This window comes from Lutra lutra, chromosome X, assembly GCF_902655055.1.
Source record: "Lutra lutra chromosome X, mLutLut1.2, whole genome shotgun sequence".
Lineage (NCBI taxonomy): Eukaryota > Metazoa > Chordata > Mammalia > Carnivora > Mustelidae > Lutra > Lutra lutra.
In genome coordinates, this window is record NC_062296.1 from 90,484,038 (window position 1) to 90,504,049 (window position 20,012).

Consider the following 20,012-nt stretch of genomic DNA (forward strand, 5'->3'; position numbering starts at 1 on the left):
GCTGGGAAACAGTGTTCCGGATAGGGGATACCTTGTAGCAGAAAGCAGAACAAGGCAATATCATGGTTTATTTAATTTCCCCCAAATAACCCCATCCTGATAAATAACTCAACTCCTCAGGGAAAATCATGCTGTGGGTGTAACAGTTTTCCTTCCTTCCCTTTCCATCCGGAGTACGAGGAAGGTCTGTTGCCACTTTGTGGAGGAGATGTGGACTTCTTACTTCAGGTTTTAATGAACGACCTACTTTTGTGATTTACTGTCCATGTGAATAAAGTAAAGGGAATCCGTGGCAAGGCTGTTCCCTGGAAGAAGCCACGGCAGATGTATTTCCAGCAATCTTTGCGCTGTAGTGGGCACCCTCCCCGCCAAGCTAGTTCGGGACACTGGCCACAGCAGCGCTGGGTGGGGGCTGGGAAGTGGGGAGTGCAGTGGGGGAGGAGAGCAAAACACAGCAGAGAAGGGAGGGATAGAAGTCAAGAAACTCGAAGAAGTATCAGAACATTTCAGATGACAGTAAAGCTGGAGGACCGGCAGCTCCGCCCGTGGGCTCCCACGAGTTCCCAGTTGCCAAGGGTGGGTGGAAAGCTCCAGCACCACGTACGGCAGCCAGAATCGCCATTAGATGGAGAAACAGAGTCACGGCACGCCCACAGCACAGTGCCACAGAAACAGGGAGTGGTCGCGCGTCGCGGCTGGCTGTGTGGACAGGGGTAGTCCTCCCGCCAGGCCTTGTGGCATCACTAGGCAAACCTCAGTGTTACATGCACTATGACCTCAGCCTTTCCACTCTGGTTTAGGTCCCAAAGAAATTCTGCCGCTGGACTTTAAGGGCTGGGGGAGTTGGGGATGTTGCCGGGGTGGGGAGGTGAAAGGCTAGAGAGCAGTTAGGGCTCCAGCCGCAGGAGAGTGGCCGCGGACGTGCGTGGATGGCCAGCACCCAAGGACGGGGCGAGAAGAAGCAGGAGCTTAGCTGCGCTTGGTAACTCCGGCGATGGTGCTTCAAACGCAGGAGAAGAAACCGGACTCGGTGCGCAACAGAATACCGTTGGCAAAAGCGCAAAACACACGCACATACTAAAGGACACACTAAACGCGTTCGAAGGGATCTCTGTCGGGCGAGAGAGAGAGGGCAGGCGTGAAATAAATAAGCAACATCTGGGCGCCTGGGTGGCTCAGTGGGTTAAGCTGCTGCCTTCGGCTCAGGTCACGATCCCAGGTCCTGGGTTCAAGCCCCACATCGGGCTTTCTGCTCAGCAGGGAGCCTGCTTCCTCCTCTTTCTCTGCCTGCCTCTCTGCCTACTTGTGATTTCTCTCTGTCAAATAAATAAATAAAATCTTAAAAAAAATTAAAAAAAATAAATAAGCAACATCAGAGGAGAGGGGCCTTCCGTGGGTCTCTGATGATGCTTTCTAGCCTGAACGGACGAGTTTGATGAAGTCCACTGTCTGCACGTATGGTTTCATAAAGAACTCGCAATTTGGAAGAGGATGAAGAAATGTGGGGGTAGACGTACGTAAGCAAACTCGCGAACTGCTGAAGGGGAGGTGGCTCATGGAGCTTTTTGAAGTAATCCCTCATTTGCTCACCAAGACACCAGAGGACCCACTGTCCAGCTCTTTTGGGGCCGTCCCAAGGCAGGGGACCTAACCCCATCGCCCAGCCCCCACTGTTTCCATACAGGTGTGTGCGTGAGAGGAACACTCAGAAGGCAACACAAATATTGCTTCTCAGCTCTCACTCGAGTTCCTCTTGTTCGAAGGGGCCAAGGAACACCCAGCAGATGAGAGAAAGGATCCAGTTGACCGAAGCCTTTGCGCACACGGCCACCGGGGTAGTGGGCGTGCCCTGCCCAAGGCCCGCCCCCAGGGCCCTCGGGAGCCGTCGCTGGGCCCAGGGATCCGTGCTCAGGGCACAGCTGATTGGACCCAGAGGTTGGAGAGAGCCAATCAGATTTCCTCTCTGCAGGATCGGAACTAAGGCACCCAAGACTCCCAACAGGGAGCTGAGGGTCAGTAATGGCTGAGCAAGAGGGGAGGTGACAGGGGCGAGTCCTCCCCTGTGCAGTTCTGGCTCCCACTGTCTTATTAGAAAGAAAACAATTGATAGGAAAATCTCAATCGAACTATTATCAGCTCTGGGAACGGCCTTTCATTTCTGTGTCCTTTCATCTACAAGTACTTAATTATCCCCTGTCAGACATGAATAATGAACTCCATAGCGCTTTGGGTCCCGTAGGGTTCCTCACTTGGTCCTGTCAGGGGTGAAACGGCAGCAGCAGCAGTCACAAGGCGCCCTCTGGGCTCATGAGTTACAGGAGGCCACGACGGCTGAGGGAGAGCCAGCCGAGGCCTTGTGTCAAAAGACATTGCTCACCTTTGCGCACCAAAGCAAGGTGCCGCAGACCTTTGAAGGAGGTACTAAAAGCCAGGGCTTAGGGCCTGTAACACTGTATGCGCCTGGGAGCCGGACACATTACTTAATGAAAACCAACAACAAAAGGCAACTGGGAGAGTTTGGTGGAAGCAACATAACCCCTAAGAATAGAGATGTTTTCAAAATCCCTACCCTTCCACTGAGGCAGGCCTACAGGATGCAATTCCTGGGGCCAGTATGTGGAAGACACAGTAGAAATGGTACCCTGGGGTCACTGAATAAAGGCGTCTGGCGCATCTGAGCCTCTATAGGGGTGACAGTGCCTGGACAGGGGCAGAGGTGCACGGACAGAGCCAGCCTCTGGGTTCTCTCTGACTCCAGGTGCTGTGGTTGGAGCCACACAACAGAGAAGTCTTCCAGGAATCCACAAACATGTCCACAAGGGAAAGAGTCAACTTTTTTTTTTTTTAAGGTCCTATTTATTTATCTGAGAGAGACCTTGAGCATGAGCAGGGGGAGGGGCAGAGGGAGAGGCAGACTCCCCACTGGGCAGGGAGCCTGACATGGGGCTCGATCCGGGGACCTGGAGTTCATCACCTGAGCCGAAGGCAGCTGCTTAACTGACTGAGCCACCCAGGAGCCAAAAAGTGAATTTGCATTATCCTCCGTAGGTAAGAGGACACCAATGCCAGATGACATTGGTGCCAATCAAGTGAGGACTCTCCTGCTTTCTACTTCACTGTCCTGGTCCCATTCCCATATGGAAGGAGCCAAAGCTAGAGAAGAAGGTTAAGGAATGCCCCTTAGCCCACTGCAGGCATCCCAGGTGCAAAACAGGGGCAAGGAAGGTGTTTGTAGAGCTGGGAGTCTCGATTCTTATGTGACAACTGAGTGTTTCAACTACCAATTACAAGCTGTTGTGATTATGAGTGTACAAGACACTGGAGAATTTCCTTAAACCTGCTTGAGACACGGATGGGGCCTGCCTGAGGCTTTGTGGGGGGCTAAGGAAGAGCGGGCTCTGGCGAGCTGTCGTGAATGGGCAGTGGGGAGGAAGAACCACAGTTGCTGGAAGATTCCACTCTGAGACTCGTTGGCTACACTCCTCTCCAACTTCTCCTTCCTCCAACTGACTTGAGTAGATAGTGTTCTTTGAGTCCAAACAATCCTTGACTGAGGGCTCAGAGCTCTAAGGAAAAAACAATACAAAGGAAAACACAACAGTGAGGGACAGGAGGCGCTGGGACAGGCAGGAGGGGGGATGGGCACACAAGGCTGTGGGAAAAATGCTAATTTCCTCCAGAGCGATGCCCGGTGGCCCATATTCATTTGTTTACTTCTGGAAAGGGAAGCAGATATTCCCAGCTCTGGTGCATCTGTTAGGAGCAGACAAATGCCTGGAGATGCAACTCGTTAAGCATCTCAGATGCTAACTAAGCAAATAACCACAGAAATGGGATTAGCTCCGTATCGCTGCTGTGATAAATAACCACGTATTTAGTGGCTTAAAACAACACAAATTTATTATCTTATAATGGAGGCCCAAAGTCTGAAATGGGCCTCACTGGGCTAAAGTCAAGGTGTCAGCTGGGCTGCACTCATTCTGGGAAATGTTCTAGCTTCTAGAGCCTTCCTGTATTCCTTGACTCATAGCCCTTTCTTCCATCTTCAAAACCAGCAGCATAGCGCCTTCCAGTTTCTCTCTGACTCTCTTGCCTTCTTTCAGTTATAAAGACCCTTCTGATGGCAATGGGTCCACCTGGATAATCCAGGACAATCACCCCATTCTTAATGGAATCACAGGTACAGTCACAGGCTCTAGGGATTAGGTTGTGCACATCTTTGGTGGCTGGCTGGCTGGCTCAGTTGGTTAAGCATCTGCCTTTGGCTCAGGTCAGGATCTCAGGGTTCTGGGATCAAGCCCTGCATCGGGCTCCCTGCACAATGGGAAGTCTGCTTCTCCCTCACCCCTGCCTCCCCGCTCCCATTTGCTCACTCTTGTTTTCTCAAATAAGTAAATAAATAAAATCTTGAAAAAAAATTTTTTTTTCTCACGACACTGTCATCAAAGTGATGCCCAGGGCTGAGGTCTCATCCGAAATCTCAATTGGGAAGGCCCACTCCCAAGCACACTCTGTGGTTTGGGGCAGGATTAAATTATTTTTTGAGATATTGGACCAAGGACCTCTGTTCCTTGCTTGCAGTTGGCTAGAGGTCACCCTTCGTTCCTTGCCACATGGGCCCCTCCGACATGGTAACTAGCTTCAGCAAAACCAGCAAAGGAGAGTTTGCTAGCAAGATGGAAGTTACAATGTTATATAATATAATCACAGAAGTGACATCCCATCACCTTTGCCGTATTCTATTGGTGAGAAGCACATCAAAGATCCCACCCATACTAAAAGAGAGTGGAATACACAACACTATGCATATCCAGAGCGAGGATTATTGGGCCCATGTTGGATTCTGTCCGCCGCACTAACAGAAAGATTCATAACCAAGTAACTGTAAGTATCTGAAAGTGGTCTCTGCCCATGAATTCATCTCACATGAGATTTTTTTTTTTTCATGGTAAGAAACATCAGCAAAAAAGCATTGTTCAGTACACTCAGTTAATTTAAAAAATGGGAAACATTTTTCAAAATATGTCTATTACATTTAAAGTTTTTGTGCCTGGAGTGCCTGGGTAGCTAGTTGGTTAAGCATTTGTGTTCAGCTCATGTCATGATCCCTGAGTCCTGGGATCAAGTCCTGCATTGGGCTCCCTGCACGGCAGGGAGCCTCCTTCTCCCACTCCCTCTACCCACCCACCTTGTGCTCTTTCTCACTCTCTTGCAAATAAATAAAATCTTAAGAAATCTTTGTGCTTGAAGTAACTCTCTGTAAAGTGCCTGAAACACAACCTAGCTTGATTTTAACTTTACCGATTAATGAAAGATGAAGTTATTTAAATTGAAATAAAATATTACAGTATGTTATTTGTCATCCAGACTGGAAATGTGCTTTTCTTCTGTTTTTCTCACCTATAATTATTTCATTATAACCTGCCAGACAATTAACTTCATAATGTTTTAGATCTTTTAGAATTCCTAACCCCAAGACCCTGGCTGGGGGTTGGGGAAATCTAAGCCATTTTAAAATTGCTTCAACAGAAAGATTAGAATGGAGAATGGAAGATGCCACATTCCAGTAAAGCAGGTAACTTCCTTTTATGGAGGTCTGAAACAGCTAGGAATGTTAAAAAAAATACAGTTAGGGGCATGTATAGAGAAGTATTATTTCATAATAAATTCCAAGTGAATCTTCCACTTTTAAAGAATAGTTTCAAAGGGCAGTACCGATAGTTTTGAAATAGTTGAGTTTGTTAAAAACATCATTTAAATCCCTGAATCACAGCGCTGACCTGTGGTGGAAAATAGAGTCTGCCCTCCCCTAAACTGCTCCTATCAAATTTGCCTTTGATTCTTCCACAAAAGTGTCTTATCCGTTTTTGAGGGAGTCCCTTGAAACACATCTGGGACATCTGGCATCAGTGGTCGCAGGTCACGCTTTGGCAACACATCCCATTTGTAAACTTCCCTGGCTGGGATTTCTGCTGCAGCAAGCAAAGTGACCTGAGGGAGAGCTAGGATTCTAATGAGGCTTTCCGCATTACAATCTTTTCCAACAATGCAGCTAAAGCTGATGTGGTCTTTTTTTTTTTTTAGAGCAGCATAGCTTGGTACCTTTCCTCAACTGCCTTTCTCATTCCATATTTACACGAATTTACTGTCGCCATATGTAGTAATGTTGGCTATATTTCCTTCTGCACCAAAGAAATAGATCCCTTGATCAACTCAGAAATTGAGACCGATGTAACAGAGCTTTGAAGAACACTGCGATTTCCTCAGAGATGGGGAAAATGAAACAAAACCAAGCCCAAATAACTAAAATATATAGCAAGATACTTTATGTTAAAATTCAAGAGTCCTGCAAAAAAAAAAAATATGGTCCAAACAAGTTAACTCACTATAAAGTTTTAGACTTCAAAAATGAAGTAAAGAATCAATCCATGAAGGCTGACAGTTTTGGCTACGGGAAGGCAAAATAAAGAGGAAATTTAAGGCTACATATGATTTGGTAAACTGTAACGTGACATTTTAACATGATGCGAGGGACTGATGTGCAGTATTTTTAATTGAAAGGAAAGGTGCTGAGGCACAGAGAAAGGGCATTGGAACTCTCACTTCTAAGGTAAATGCACACACACATCAGATTCTTTCTTCTTGCACTTCAGCGTTCTTTGGCGAGATTAGCAAAACACTTTTTTCTGCAAGCTCACGTGTGCACCTCGGCCCTTAAACTCTCTGCTGGTGGACAGCCGCTGATGAAGGAAATCAGAAGTGATTATAACAGCATTTCTCCAGCGACTCTTCGCTCAGAAGAGCCTTTCTGCAATCCTAGGATGTTGGTATCCCAGTGGCTTCCTTTCTATTTCTTCTTTCTATCTAAACCCAGAGATGTGAAAAGAACATTAAGATTTTTATGATCTGAGAACCAGCCATAACATGGTGCACCTGGTCAATTGCTGGAAAAGCTGAAGGAAATAATGCTGCCCTTCACTTTTAGAAAAGTTGCCATAGGACTACTTAGATTGGCGGTTTAATGCTTCATCTAGTTGACCTTTCCAACACTCTGGAGAGAGACACTAATGATCCATTGTATCAATTCCTAACATGTACTGAAGTTGGAAGAGAATGGAAACAGCTAGCAAATGACTAAGCATTCAAACCAGATCAACACATTAAGGCTAAGTGTGATCTGTCACAGACATTAGGAAACATTAACGCTCTACGCATTGTTGCTGAACCGTGTCTTTACTTCGATAACTGCAAAGAATGGGATTATTTGTCATTTCTCAGTTATGGTCAGGGGAGGCTGGCAAAGAAAATGTACTTAATGAAGCCACCATAGTCATCAGGGAAGCAAACATAGAAGAGAAGGATCAAAGAATTCACTTGTCCGGGAGCACCGGCTTGGCAGCTACTAATTCCACAGTGTCTATCCCAGGACCATTTTATCCTTGAGATAGGGGTTATACTGTTGAGCAAAAAAACCCCACCAGGTTGGTGGCCAATGGGGAAAATGAAGAGAATTTAAGACAAGATCCTTATTAAGCAGGAGGTTAAAGACTGAAAAACCGAAAAAACTAAAAGACTGAAAGAATTTTAGGTTTAGAATTAAATTCTTATATAGAGCCAAGGACTATAAATACAATTGAACTGTTCATCTTTTCCCATCTGAGCTACAGAGGCCCCAGAGATGGACCTCAAGGAATCACAGCTTTTGGTGTCTAGATCTTGTGTAGTCTTCTCCCCTTGAATCTGGGCTACTTCCATGAGTTACTTTTGACAAACAGAAATAGTGTGGAAGGGATACTGCATGACTCCCAGGCCTTGGTTAGAAGAATCGGAGGAAGCCTTGCAGAGACCCATTCCATGGCTATCTTCTGACTGAGAAGCCAGCCACCAGGTGAGAAGGCCAACAACCCTGAGACCACTGTGTTGGGAGAAGGCTGGCCATGTGGAGAAGCACCGTGGAGAGAGGGGGACCTGCTTGGCCAGTCGCACCTGTATCGGCTGCCCAGGTCCAGGCAACAATGCAGGAATGAAGGGGCCACCTGGGATGTCCAGCCCAAACAAGCCTGTATGTGGTTACAGCTCTGGTTGGCCCTTAACAGCAGCCACATGAAAGACACGGAATTATTTTATTATTTTATTAAGCCCTTAATTAAGCCCTTAAATTTGTTATGCAGCAAAAGAAAACTGGACCATCATCTGTCCATAAAGACTTTGAAAACTATGTTTTTAGGGGCACCTGGGTGGCTCAGCCTGTTAGGTGTCCGACTCTCGGTTTCAGCTCAGGTCATGACCTCAGGGGTTGTGAGATGGAGCCCCACATTGGCCTCTGCACTCAGTACAGAGTCAGCTTGGGATTCTCTCCCTCTGCCCCCTCCCTCCCCCACCCCCCCCACTTTCTCACTCACACTCAATAAATAAATAAATAAAAATCTTAAAAAAAGAAGAAAACCTATGTTTTTAAAAGGCAGTCATCAAAGGGGTCAAATGATCTTGAAATAGAACATATCTCCCTTCTCAAAGAAAAGACAATGTCCAATTTAATGGCTCCCCAGAATACGGTGACACAGACTCACATTTAAATACAAAATGTCAGTCCTATACACCGAGGTGGAAATGGCGACAAGGATGCTCTAAATGCTGGAAGTGAGTAGAACACAAGTACAACAATTACACACTTTGGAGACCGGGGTGGAGGAAAAAGAACCAATAAATTCTGAGTCGTGGACTAAAAGTATTTCACTACAAAGAGGAGTTTCGAGGGCACCACTGGCGCATTATTGGGTAGATATTTGAACTTTGCAGAGCAAGGATTAAAGTACATTGTAATTTTAGGCTTAGAATTAAATACTTATATACAGCCAAGGACTATAAACACAAACGTAGGGAGAAACCACAGTTCTTTGCAAAATCTAATTCACATTTTAATGAATGTATTTAAGGCTTAGGCTGGGCTTTTCTTTGTGGAGAATATTAGGTCATTAGGTTAAAATCACATAAATGATGCAGTGATTATCAAAATTAACATTTAAATGAAATCGGCTAATTTGAAGCACTTTATTTTATTGTACTTTTTAAACCGTTGCAGTGAAATTTCAGGTTAGGTGCTCAGAATGTGGAAACCGCTGTCAAGAGTGTTTTATTTGTATGTGATGTTTGTTTTTGGCCTGACCTAAATTGTTTGTCTATTTAATTTATTTTCAGCTGAATGAATGTTGTCTTTCGCCTTTGAACCACTTACCTTTAACTAATGGATGAAACCGGTACTTAGATTTAAGATTCGTAAAGGACAGCAGGAGCCCTTGAGATAAAAATTCAATTGTTTCACACACATGTGTGATACTAAATAGCTCTCTCCTCATTCAATTCTTTAATAGGTGTTTACTGAGTATCTCGTAGTGCCCAGCATTTGAGATACATCGATGGTTCTCAATGGGGAGTGATTCTGCCCCACAGAGGGCATTTGGCAATGACTGGAGACATTTATGGTTATCACAACAACGGGGAAACTACTGGCATCTAGTAGGTAGAGGATAGGGCCACTGCTCAGTGTCCCACAGGGCACTCATGTCTCAGAAGACAAAGGATTTTCAGCCCAAACTGTCAGTAGTGTCCGGACCCAGAGACCTTGGGCTATATCAGACATAACCCTTGGGAATAATCACTACCCTGAGTTCATTCTTCTATTCTTTCTCTCTTTCTGTTCTTCCTTCCTCCCTCCCTCCCTTCCTTTGTATTTTTTTTTCTTAAGAGAAAGAGAGGACAGAGCAGAGGGGCAGAGGGAGAGAGGGAGAGAATCTTAAACAGGCTCCATGCCCAGCACAGAGCCTGCTGCGAGGCTCTGTCTCATGACCTTGAGAACACAACCTGACCCTAAAACCGAGAGTCCAACACTTAACCGACTGCACCACCCAGGTACTCCCTTCCTTATCTTGACTTCTAACACCACAGGATGGTCTACTAACTAATGGACATTTGGGTGGTTTTCAAACTGGAGCTGTAAGCTGGGACTGCTATTATTATTTTCAAAGATGTCTTTTGGTGAACGAGCGTACACAGTTCTGTTTGGCATGTACCTAGGAGTGGGGCTGATAGGTCATGGCGCATGCAGGTGTTCAGGTAAAGACGGTGTTTTATTTGACTATGCCATTCCTTCATGGTCCTGTGACGTGGATACCTCTTTAATATGATGAACTCTACTAGCTTTCCTTGACCTTGTTCTTTTACTCTTCTTGGTGTCTAAGTTCCAAGAATATCTTAAACTTACTCACACACAGTTAAAGCTCCGTCCACTGAGAGAGGGGTGCAAAAAGGTATGAGTGTACAATATTCAACTCATCCCAACTAAATACCACAAACTGTATCAAAATTATTGGGAAGCCCACAGATTTCCAGCTGTGCTCCATGCAACCCTTCTGAGACAAGGACACAGGCCAGTAGGAAGAGTCTTGGACATGCTGTTCATTTTCTCCTTTTTTTAAAATTAATTTTTAAGAGATTTTTTAAAAAGATTTTTTTTATTTATTTGACAGAGATCACAAGTAGGCAGAGAGGTAGGCAGAGAGAGGAGGATGCAGGCTCCCTGCTGAGCAGAGAGCCCAATGTGGGGCTCGATCCCAGGACCCTGGGATCATGACCTGAGCCGAAGGCAGAGGCTTTAACCCACTGAGCCACCCAGGCGCCCCAATTTTTAAGAGTTTTTATCATTTATTTGAGAGAGAGGGATCACATAAGCACGGAAAGGGGCAGAGGGAGAGGGAGAAGCAGGCTCCATCCCAGGACCAGGGATCATGATCTGAACTAAAAGCAGACGCTTAAGCAACTGAGCCACGTAGGCGTCCCCTGTTGCACATTTTCAACCAGAGACTCTCCAGGGCTTTACCCATTGGATTGTGGTTAGTTGTCTGTTGAAGAAAGGGTTCTACTGCTAAAAGCAAATAAGAAAACCAGTGGAGAGAAAGATTGTGATTGGTTCATCAAATTCCAATTGGCCTTAGTGTGCAATTCTAAATCTCGTTCTGAATTTCCATGAAGCTGTCCAGCATCCTCTTCTAACTTTAACTTCCACTCCTCAACAAAAAGGTTTTAAAAAATAATTGGAGGGCGCCTGGGTGGCTCAGTGGGTTAAAGCCTCTGCCTTCAGCTCAGGTCATGATCCCAGGGTCCTGGGATCGAGCCCGGAATCGGGCTCTCCGCTCAGCAGGGAGCCTGCCTCCCCCTCTCTCTGCCTACCTGTGATCTCTGTCAAATAAATAAATAAAATCTTTAAAATATAACTTGAAAAAAGTAAAGTTTTGGTGGATTAGGTTGCTTTTCTACTCTTTACATTTTAAGAACAACAATAATATTGTTTGCTATTTCACATGGCAAATGTAGAGAATTGTGGTAATTGTCACAACACTCTAGAAGATCGGAAAAACTATTATCCCATTTTTATCAATAAGAAAATGAGGCTCGGAAAGGTCACAATGACATTTACTTTCCTGACCTGAGGCTTTGGGCTTGGCCATGACTTGCTGTGGCCAATGGAAGAGGGAAAGGAGTGAAGGCGCACCAGACCACAGCCCACATTTTTGGAGGCCTTAGGTGTTCTCACTTGTCCATTCCTGACTGTACTCTAAGCCAGCTCCCTGGCCCAAGGAGGATGAGGTCCCTGTGTAGAGGACCAGCCCCTTACCTGTAGCTTCTGGGAGAGCTCGGCCAAGATCAGCAGAACCACCCCAACCAGTTTTCAGATGCATGAGAAAGAAATGCTTATTTCTAGACACAAAAGGACAAACATTGTAAGAGTCCACCTATGAAATCTCTGGACTAGGCCGAGTCATAGAGTCAGATGGTAGATTAAAGTTTACTGGGGGACTAGGAGGAACGGGGGATGGAGACGCTTTGCTGAATGGGTACGGAGTTCTGTTTGGGGTGACGCACAATTATTTGGAAACAGTCAGCAGTGATGGCTGTACAACACTCTGAGTGTAATTAATGTCTCTGAGTTGTACCTGTCAAAGTGGTGAAAATGGCAAATTTAACGCTATGTGATATTACTGCCGTCATGAAAAAGAAAACGTGTGTTGTCACAAGGCACTGAGACCTTGTGGTTATTTGTTATGAAGCAATATGGCCCCTAAGCCAACAGTAGGGCCAATGTTCTATAAAGAGAAGAATGAGAATTTGATGGAATGCTGAATATGAGTACGAGGTGAAGAAAGAGGGGGAAAATGTCAGAGTCAACATCTGGTCTGCTGAATAAAATCTCTCCATGGTAAAAATAAATTAGGTCGCTGGCCAAGGAAGGGACTGATGGTTGGGACCATTAAAAGAGACCATTTGGAAGTGGCTCATACCATTTTCAGCGTCATTCCCATGGAGGCAATGCTGCCGTGGAGCGTACAGAATGACAAGCAAAATTCAGGGAGTTGGAAACATTAAAAAATTGGAAGCCAATACAAATTTTGAGCCTGAAAGAATGGGAGAGATCAGAAGGAGACAGGTAGTGTCATCTGCTAAGCTGAAGCTGTTGGAAAGAACAGTTCGCATCCTGAGTGGATTCTTTAAAAAAAAAAAAAAATTAAAAAATAAATCACAATGTTATGCAATTCAAATCAATTTGCCCTGACAGTTGCTTTCCCTTTCTGTCTTAGTTCAGAGGAATTTTATGTGTGATTCTGCCCTCTTTCAGGGCTTACAGCACCTTCTATTCACCAGTCCTGCAGTGCATTCACAATACAGGGATTTAATATATTTTTAAATGATAAAATTAAACAGAAGGCCAGAGACTGTAACGGAATACGTGGCACAATGGCAAATGGGACATGGCAGTAGAAGCCAAGGGACGAACATTGTTCAAGAAATGAGGTGTTGTTGGCCAAAAGTCTCAGCAGCGAGAGATGTGCCCACAAAATGGAAATAATAACAGTAATAATAATAACAGGCCTGTTCAGGGGATTGTTGGGAGGAGGACAAATTATAGATGGTTGAAGTGCTTTTAGTATCTTGGCAGAAAGGTATTATGTAAATTTCATTTCTTTTTCTTTTCATTATTTTTCCTTGAAGACTGCCAAAAAAAAAAAAAAAAAGATCCTAGTGGGTGGATGAGAATGGGGATTGAGGGAGGAAGGGGAGAAAATATATTTCAGAGAAGCAAGTAATAGAGAGAAGTACTTCTTGGCCATTGTGTTTGCATTAATAAACTTCATCTACTTAGGCATGCGGCTATGGAGGGTACAGAGTGTCTGCAGGATTCCATCCCCCTACCCCACCCTTGCCCAGAAGTAAAGTAAAATCATAGATTTTATGGTCATTTTGCTAAAAGGATCCTCTCCATCTTGTTGACACGGCTATTGCCTTCACTTCCAACATTGTGCTTCTGTGTTTTAGGAGTGTCTTCCGCAGGCGACTGACTATAAGTGCCCAGTCCCAAGGGCAGACACTGACACTCCATGTTCTAGGCTCTAGGGCAGGTGCATGCAAAGGCCAGTAAGAGCAATTCTTGTTTTAAATGGAATATTCTGGAAGGCAGGGCTGAAAGTCAGCACGTTGCAATTTGTAGTGAGAGAAATTAAATTCTAATCTTGGACTCCACGGATGTATTTGACGCCGTCAGGTGAGATGATAATAAGACCCGGCTTTCAGATAGCCAATACATGGCTTAGCCTTCAGGTTCATTCACTTCATCAGCATACTTGGAAAAAAATCGCTTCTCTATCAAGAAGTGGAATGCCTCCTGTCTCCTTTCTCTCTGGTCTATTTGGAAGCAATCTGAACCATCTTCCTGAGCTAATATGTTGATCTTACCACTTCCCTTTGCAAAACACTATAATGATTTCCAACTGCATCTTATCTCATGTAGGATTCTTAATCTCTGCCTGCCAGGGGAGGACATCCCTTGCAGCTCTCCACTTAACATTTCAACTTTAAAAATCACTGGAATTCATGGAATAAATGTTTGACAAGCCCCTACTATGCATCAAAGACTCTTCTGGGCTATATGGATACATCAGTGACCCAAACACAAAGTCATCCCTGCTCGCCAGCGGTTGCCATTCTATGTAATCATCTAGAACTTGGACATTGAGCAGGGGATGCCCTAGCTGGGTGGCAGTGGGCCTCAGCGAGCCCCTTATGCCTCTGGCCATTTGTGTTCTCATCCCGAAGATGCAGAAACTGGAAGGAATCTCCACGTCCATGGCTTTCTCCCATGGTGCTGCTTACTCTTCCAGTTCCCAACATTAGGCTTGGTTCAACGTCTTTGACCTAAAACTGCCCGAAATGTCTTCTCTGACTACAAATAACACCCTATCCTCTTTCCTCAGACCACTCTCCAAGAATCACTCCCTCCAAGTCTTCCCAGATTACCGCATCTGTCTTCAAATCTACTGCTGTCCATGGTAACCTTTCAACATTCAGAGACAGCTCGGAAGGGGCAGATGGGAGGAAAGATGGACTCTCCTTAACGGAAAGAGGGAACAAATTGGGGAAAGAGAGAAACGGGTTGCTTGGCTACCTGGAGTCACATGCCGTGGACTGGTTTTATGAAAAGGCTACTGCACACAAGTTTCCAGTGTAGATAGGAATGAGAGATGGTCAGGATCTATGTGGGGCCAACTGGCAACATTCTGAGACCTAGTACAAGTGAGCATTTATTTCACACCTACTGCATGCTAGGGACAGTGCAAAGCACTTCATACCCAATATTTCCCAGGTATTCCCTTCAAGTAAATTAGGAATTAAGCGTTATTATTTTCCATTTAGAGATGAAGATACAGAGGCTCTGAAGATGAAAATACTTTGAACCCAGGTGCCAGATGTTGAAAAAAAAAAATCCTCATTTATCAAAGCTTACCCACTCTTGCTGTCCTGCTGGAGGAAGGTCCTCACTACAAACCCAGTCACAGGCTCACCCCTGGGGCAGAATCTGGGTCACGAGTGGCAGGATTAAGTACGGATAAGGTATGAGAGAGGTATTGCACACGACCCTGACCCATATGTCTTTGTTGTTGTCATTTCAACCACGATTGTTTTTATGATCATTAATGCCTCTCTCCAGAGCCCAGAGGGAGAACATTCTAGAAGATACAGAGGAGAGTGTGTAGCCCAGTGACAGAGTTGCTCATTTCACTGCAACATAAAAATCGCTCTTCCCCGACCAGGCAGGCTGCACGGTCTTTGAGCTTCTATCTCAGCTCACCATCCCTGAGGTTCTGAGAATTCCTGCAGGAGGTGACGGGAGGCTCGAGATTCGTTCTCACCTGTGACTTGGAGAAACCTGGGAGGGTGCTGATTGGCCAGGTAGGTTTCTAAAGCAGGAACCTGACACTCATCCCGGTCGGCAGCCTCCTAAGATGGGACTTAGCCTCTTGGGTGTGACAAACACTTTCTCAGGCCTCGCCCAGTCCCATAACACTGCATGTTGCCTGGGATGTGTGTCCCTGCTGGTATGGTCCATGTAGGAGATGACAAGCAACACTGCAAAGCAGCCGAGTTCAAGACATCACAGCTCTGCCAGCTTCTGTTCATTATTCAACACCGACTGCACCAGGCCTGCCTCAAGCTGCCTGACCCTCATCATCTCCTACCTTTAAAATAACTCTGCAAGATGTTTTTCATTATTTCTGCCCCCACGCCAGAAAACAGGCTCTTTGCAGAGGCTAAGCATCTTGTCCAAGGCAGCGCTGCTCCTGAGAAGGGGAGCCAGTAATCCCATGAGGGCCACGCCTCGCAGTATTCTTTGCCTCTGTCCATGGTAGTCATTATCCACATTCAGAGCGCCCGCATCCTGAAGTTTTACCCAGGACAGCTGCCTAATAAAGATACATGTTGTGTTTATCTTATAGGCCCCAAAGCCTGTTCCCATAGCATTTCTCTGTATTTCCACAATGCTAGTGATAATTAAGGATCGAGTTCTCCATTTCGTAGTTGACTACACTGTGGTGTGGAGAGGCTCATGTTCTGCTGGATGGGAGTGCTTCACCTAGTAGGGAAGGGTTTGGCAGCTATAACGCCGAGGGGTGGAGGGGCAAAGAAAGGATCTTAAGCAAGCTCCACTCTCAGCGAAGAACCCGATGTGGGGCTTGATCTCACGACCATGCGATCACAATCCGAGGAAAATCAAGAGTCGGGATCCTTAATGGGCTGAGTCACCCACACACCCCAGTGAAAACAGTTCCATAGGCAGGAATGCTTTGGGGCTGGTTAGGGAATAGTGCATCTCCAAGCATAACTAGGACACAAGATGGGTAAGTTGCTCTTGAGAGAGAAAAGGCTGAAAAGGAAGCCTGAGAACAGGTGAGGAAGATCCAGTTGAGGCAAAGAGTCCTGATGAGAACCACCCTTCAGTAGCTGAATCATTACTCAATGAGAAGTAGGTGGCAGAAATTATCACGTGTGTTGGAAAGCAAATGGAGTTACAGGTGCACATTTAAATGTATGGGTGCAACTTGGGTTTTTAGTGGGTGTCATACAACAAGGAAAGCCGGGGAACACTTGTTGCCACTATTAGAATCTAGAAGAAATGCATTAATGTTTTCAGAAGGAAGCCAGATGCAAGCATAAAGGTTCCCAAAACCACCCAGCCAAATCTGGATCTCATTCATTCATATACTCATTCATTCATTCAGTAAACATTTACATACCTGGAAGCATGCTAGGCAACAGGGATATGATGAACTTAAGAGTTTTCTGGTCCTCAAGAAGCCCACGGTCCAGACTCACAGATAAATATAACCGTAACAAAAGTGCCATGTAGGAGCGTATATGGGAACATATGCTGGCATGAAGGGGGAGGGGTCAATTCATTCCCCGGTACATGTGAGGAAGGTTACACTCAGGGAGGCATTCACAAAGAAACAGATGCTTCAACTGGTCTTTAGGGATGGAGGAAGAGTGTACCAGATGATCAAGGGGGAAAAAAAAAAAAGGAAATTTCAGGCAGTTGGGATAACAAGTCCAAAAGAAACAGGGTCAGAGAGAACAGGGTACATGTGGGGGCTGCTGGAAATGTGCTCTGCCATATGAGAGCACAGAGAGGATACAAGGCTGAGCAGGAGTGTGGGTCTAATGACAGCACGTCTTGAATTGATGTAAGCAGTGTGTACCTTATCTCAGATGACAGTGACCACGAGATGGCTTCTTTAAGCTGGGGACTGATATAATCAGCTTTTTTTTTTTTTAACTTGTTGTTTAAATTCCAGTTAGTCAACATAGACAATCAGGTTTATTTTTCCAAAGGTTCACTCAGCCCACAGCGCAAGCAAATGTCAGGGGCATAGGGAGAAGGTGACTCAGGGATGAAGCTCTTGCCATGTTCCAGGTGAAGGGGAATGATGACTTAAAGAGGCAGAAAGGGTGACGAGGAAGGGATCTATAAGGACGATTTAGAGGAAACTTGTGTCCAGAGGCCTCACAATGTGAATAGTGTTCAAGAATGAAAAGGTGAGGGGCGCCTGGGTGGCTCAGTGGGTTAACCCTCTGCCTTCGGCTCAGGTCATGATCTCAGGGTCCTGGGATCGAGCCCCGCACTGGGCTCTCTGCTCAGCAGGGAGCCTGCTTTCTCCTCCTCTCTCCCTGCCTGCCTCTCTGCCTTCTTGTGATCTCTCTCTCTGTGTTAAATAAATAAATTTTAAAAAAAATTAAAAAAAAAAAAAAAGAATGAAAAGGTGAAAGGCACTGTTGGAGTTCATGGAATGGAATGTGCGGATAAGGTTGTTCCAGTGCCAGAAGAAGCTGGGGCTTGCAGGTGTGCCTAGGGGTTAATGACCATAGCCACTAACTCCCAATCTACATGAATTGGAGCTATAACCACGTGGAGCTCTATGGGGGTTGAACTTGTGCTTGAATATTAATAAGGCAATGGTAGTCTCTGAACTCTAGTGCCAGTTGGTAACTTTCACATGCATGTCAGTGAACAGGGGGCACGTGTAAGGAGAAAAATACTATTTTTAATGTTGGCAAGGAAAAGAGGTGAGCCCGAAGGAGAAGCTGTAATTCTCAGACGCCACATACAGAGAGTACTTGGAAAAAGCAAGACAGACTCTACCTTCCTGCTAGGAGGAGAAATCGGGTTAAGGAAGCACAGGTACAAAGCACAAATGGCTATCCTGAAACAACGTCCCAGATGTCAGAAAACCTAGCAGTGCCCAAATTCCTTCTAAAAGTTGACAGATTTTCAGTCAACCATGATCATGTTTCACTGATGGCAAGAGTTTGTGGGATTTACACTAAACTTTTGAAGTGCACCCGCCACGTCTGAATTTAGCACCAACCGAAGAAAACTATTTATAAATTAATCCATGGCAAGACAGAGAGAAATCTTGTTTTCCTGTCTATTGGGAAATAACTGCTTTGAACGTGAACTTCACTGCACTAACCTTGCAACTGAATTCTGAGACCTTTCTGCTTTGTATTAATAGGGTTTGTGATCTACATTTGGGCTGATGATATGTAAAAAGAAGGTGTTTCATTCTCAAAGGTATCTAATTACTACATGAAGAATCCTATGAAGATTACTTTTCAAAAGCAGGTATCTGTGGGGTTTAAAAACAAACAGCAAACAAACATAAGTAGTGAAACAACTTCCTTCCTATAGACCCTAAGAGCGTGGTTTAGATCATTTTTCAGCGCATCCCCAATATAGTAAGAGATAGAGATTCAGCAGAACTGCCTTTTTCCACTTTCAAGGCCATTAAGAACAGAGGGTGTGGCTGGTGATTTCCATTCGTAATCATCCTGGACTTTTTATTCCTGCCACCATATGGAAGCGTATCCATAGCCAAAGACAACTCAGAAGGATGCAAGTCAAAGCGTATGTAACAATCTTAAAAATATGAACCAATTTTTGTCTTTTACACTATTTTTTCCCTCGAGTTTCAGTAATGTCCAAGGAACACCAATATTCAGCTAGGTGAAATAGAAAAAAAGCCCCACAGGGTGATGAGGAGGTAAGAAAAGGCGAATATAAAAAACTGAGTTAAATAGCGAGTTTTCAAAATTGCCCATTGCATAATACAAAATAACATGCATAGAAAAACAGTTTGAAATAAAATCCAACAAGGTCTGAATGAATCATAACATGTTGGAAACAATGGTAAGGGATTAGCAGGAAATATAAAATAGGTAGGAAACTACTGCTCTGTGAGTACTGTTTTCAGAAGATGCTGAAGTCTTATTTTTTATATTTGATGAACAGGAGCAACATTAAAAATACCAGGAGACACGATTATACAAACACACATTAGGAGTTCTTTTAAAAAATGCATTTTCTTCGCCCAAATGAGACATTAATAGCTCCTTTGAAACTCATGTAATGTATCATATGAATAGGTCTTTAAACATATGCCCTATAAAACTCTTAGGAGGAAGTCTGAACAGAGCTGGTGAAGTCGTCCATTTGCATAGTCAGTAAGTCACTGTTCACATGCTTTGCTCTTATCCACATGCCGTTTCTCCATGTAGAGGAATTGCTATTCATTCAAAGAAGAGGAAACAAAAGTCCCCTATATAGATCCCCAGAAACTAATTATGTGTGAGCGGTAGTTTGAGCTTGAGTTTGAAACGCGGGCAGCCTGGTCATCCTTCAGCTTCCAAGGTGAGCCAGGTTCTAACCTGGGCCAGGTCTGCTGCTTAAGAAGATGTGGGTGGAAGTACCACGGGGCTTAAACTTCCATTCTACCTGAGGGGAGCCACGAAGCCACCAAGATAGACACCTTACTACCCTCCTAGCTGTCGAGGTGGGAAGAGGAGACAGATGTGCGCAGTCTCTCGTTCAGGTTTGAAGCCCTCAGAGCTACTCCTGGCCAGTCTATGGCTAAGCACAATTCTAGAATCTCCTGATTTTGAGAAAGGACCTGAGAAATGTGAGTGAGGGGATCTCCCACGGCTGTCACAGACACATGTTACAGTGACAAGGACCCCACAAGTATTTTGAATCCTATGCTGTATGTTCTCCAAGATGCTCTCTGCATGGTGTATGTGGGTACATATATAATCCACAACTGAAAGATTTTAATCAATGGTCTGAAATGTTT

The 20,012-nt window shown here is 44.9% G+C and overlaps 1 protein-coding gene across 2 annotated transcripts in view; it reads right to left on the reverse strand.

Moving 5' to 3' along the window:
• The window catches only part of FRMPD4 (FERM and PDZ domain containing 4), an 863,243-nt gene that overhangs the window by 47,254 nt on the left and 795,977 nt on the right, over positions 1 to 20,012 (reverse strand). The gene's annotated exons all lie outside the window — the stretch shown is intronic.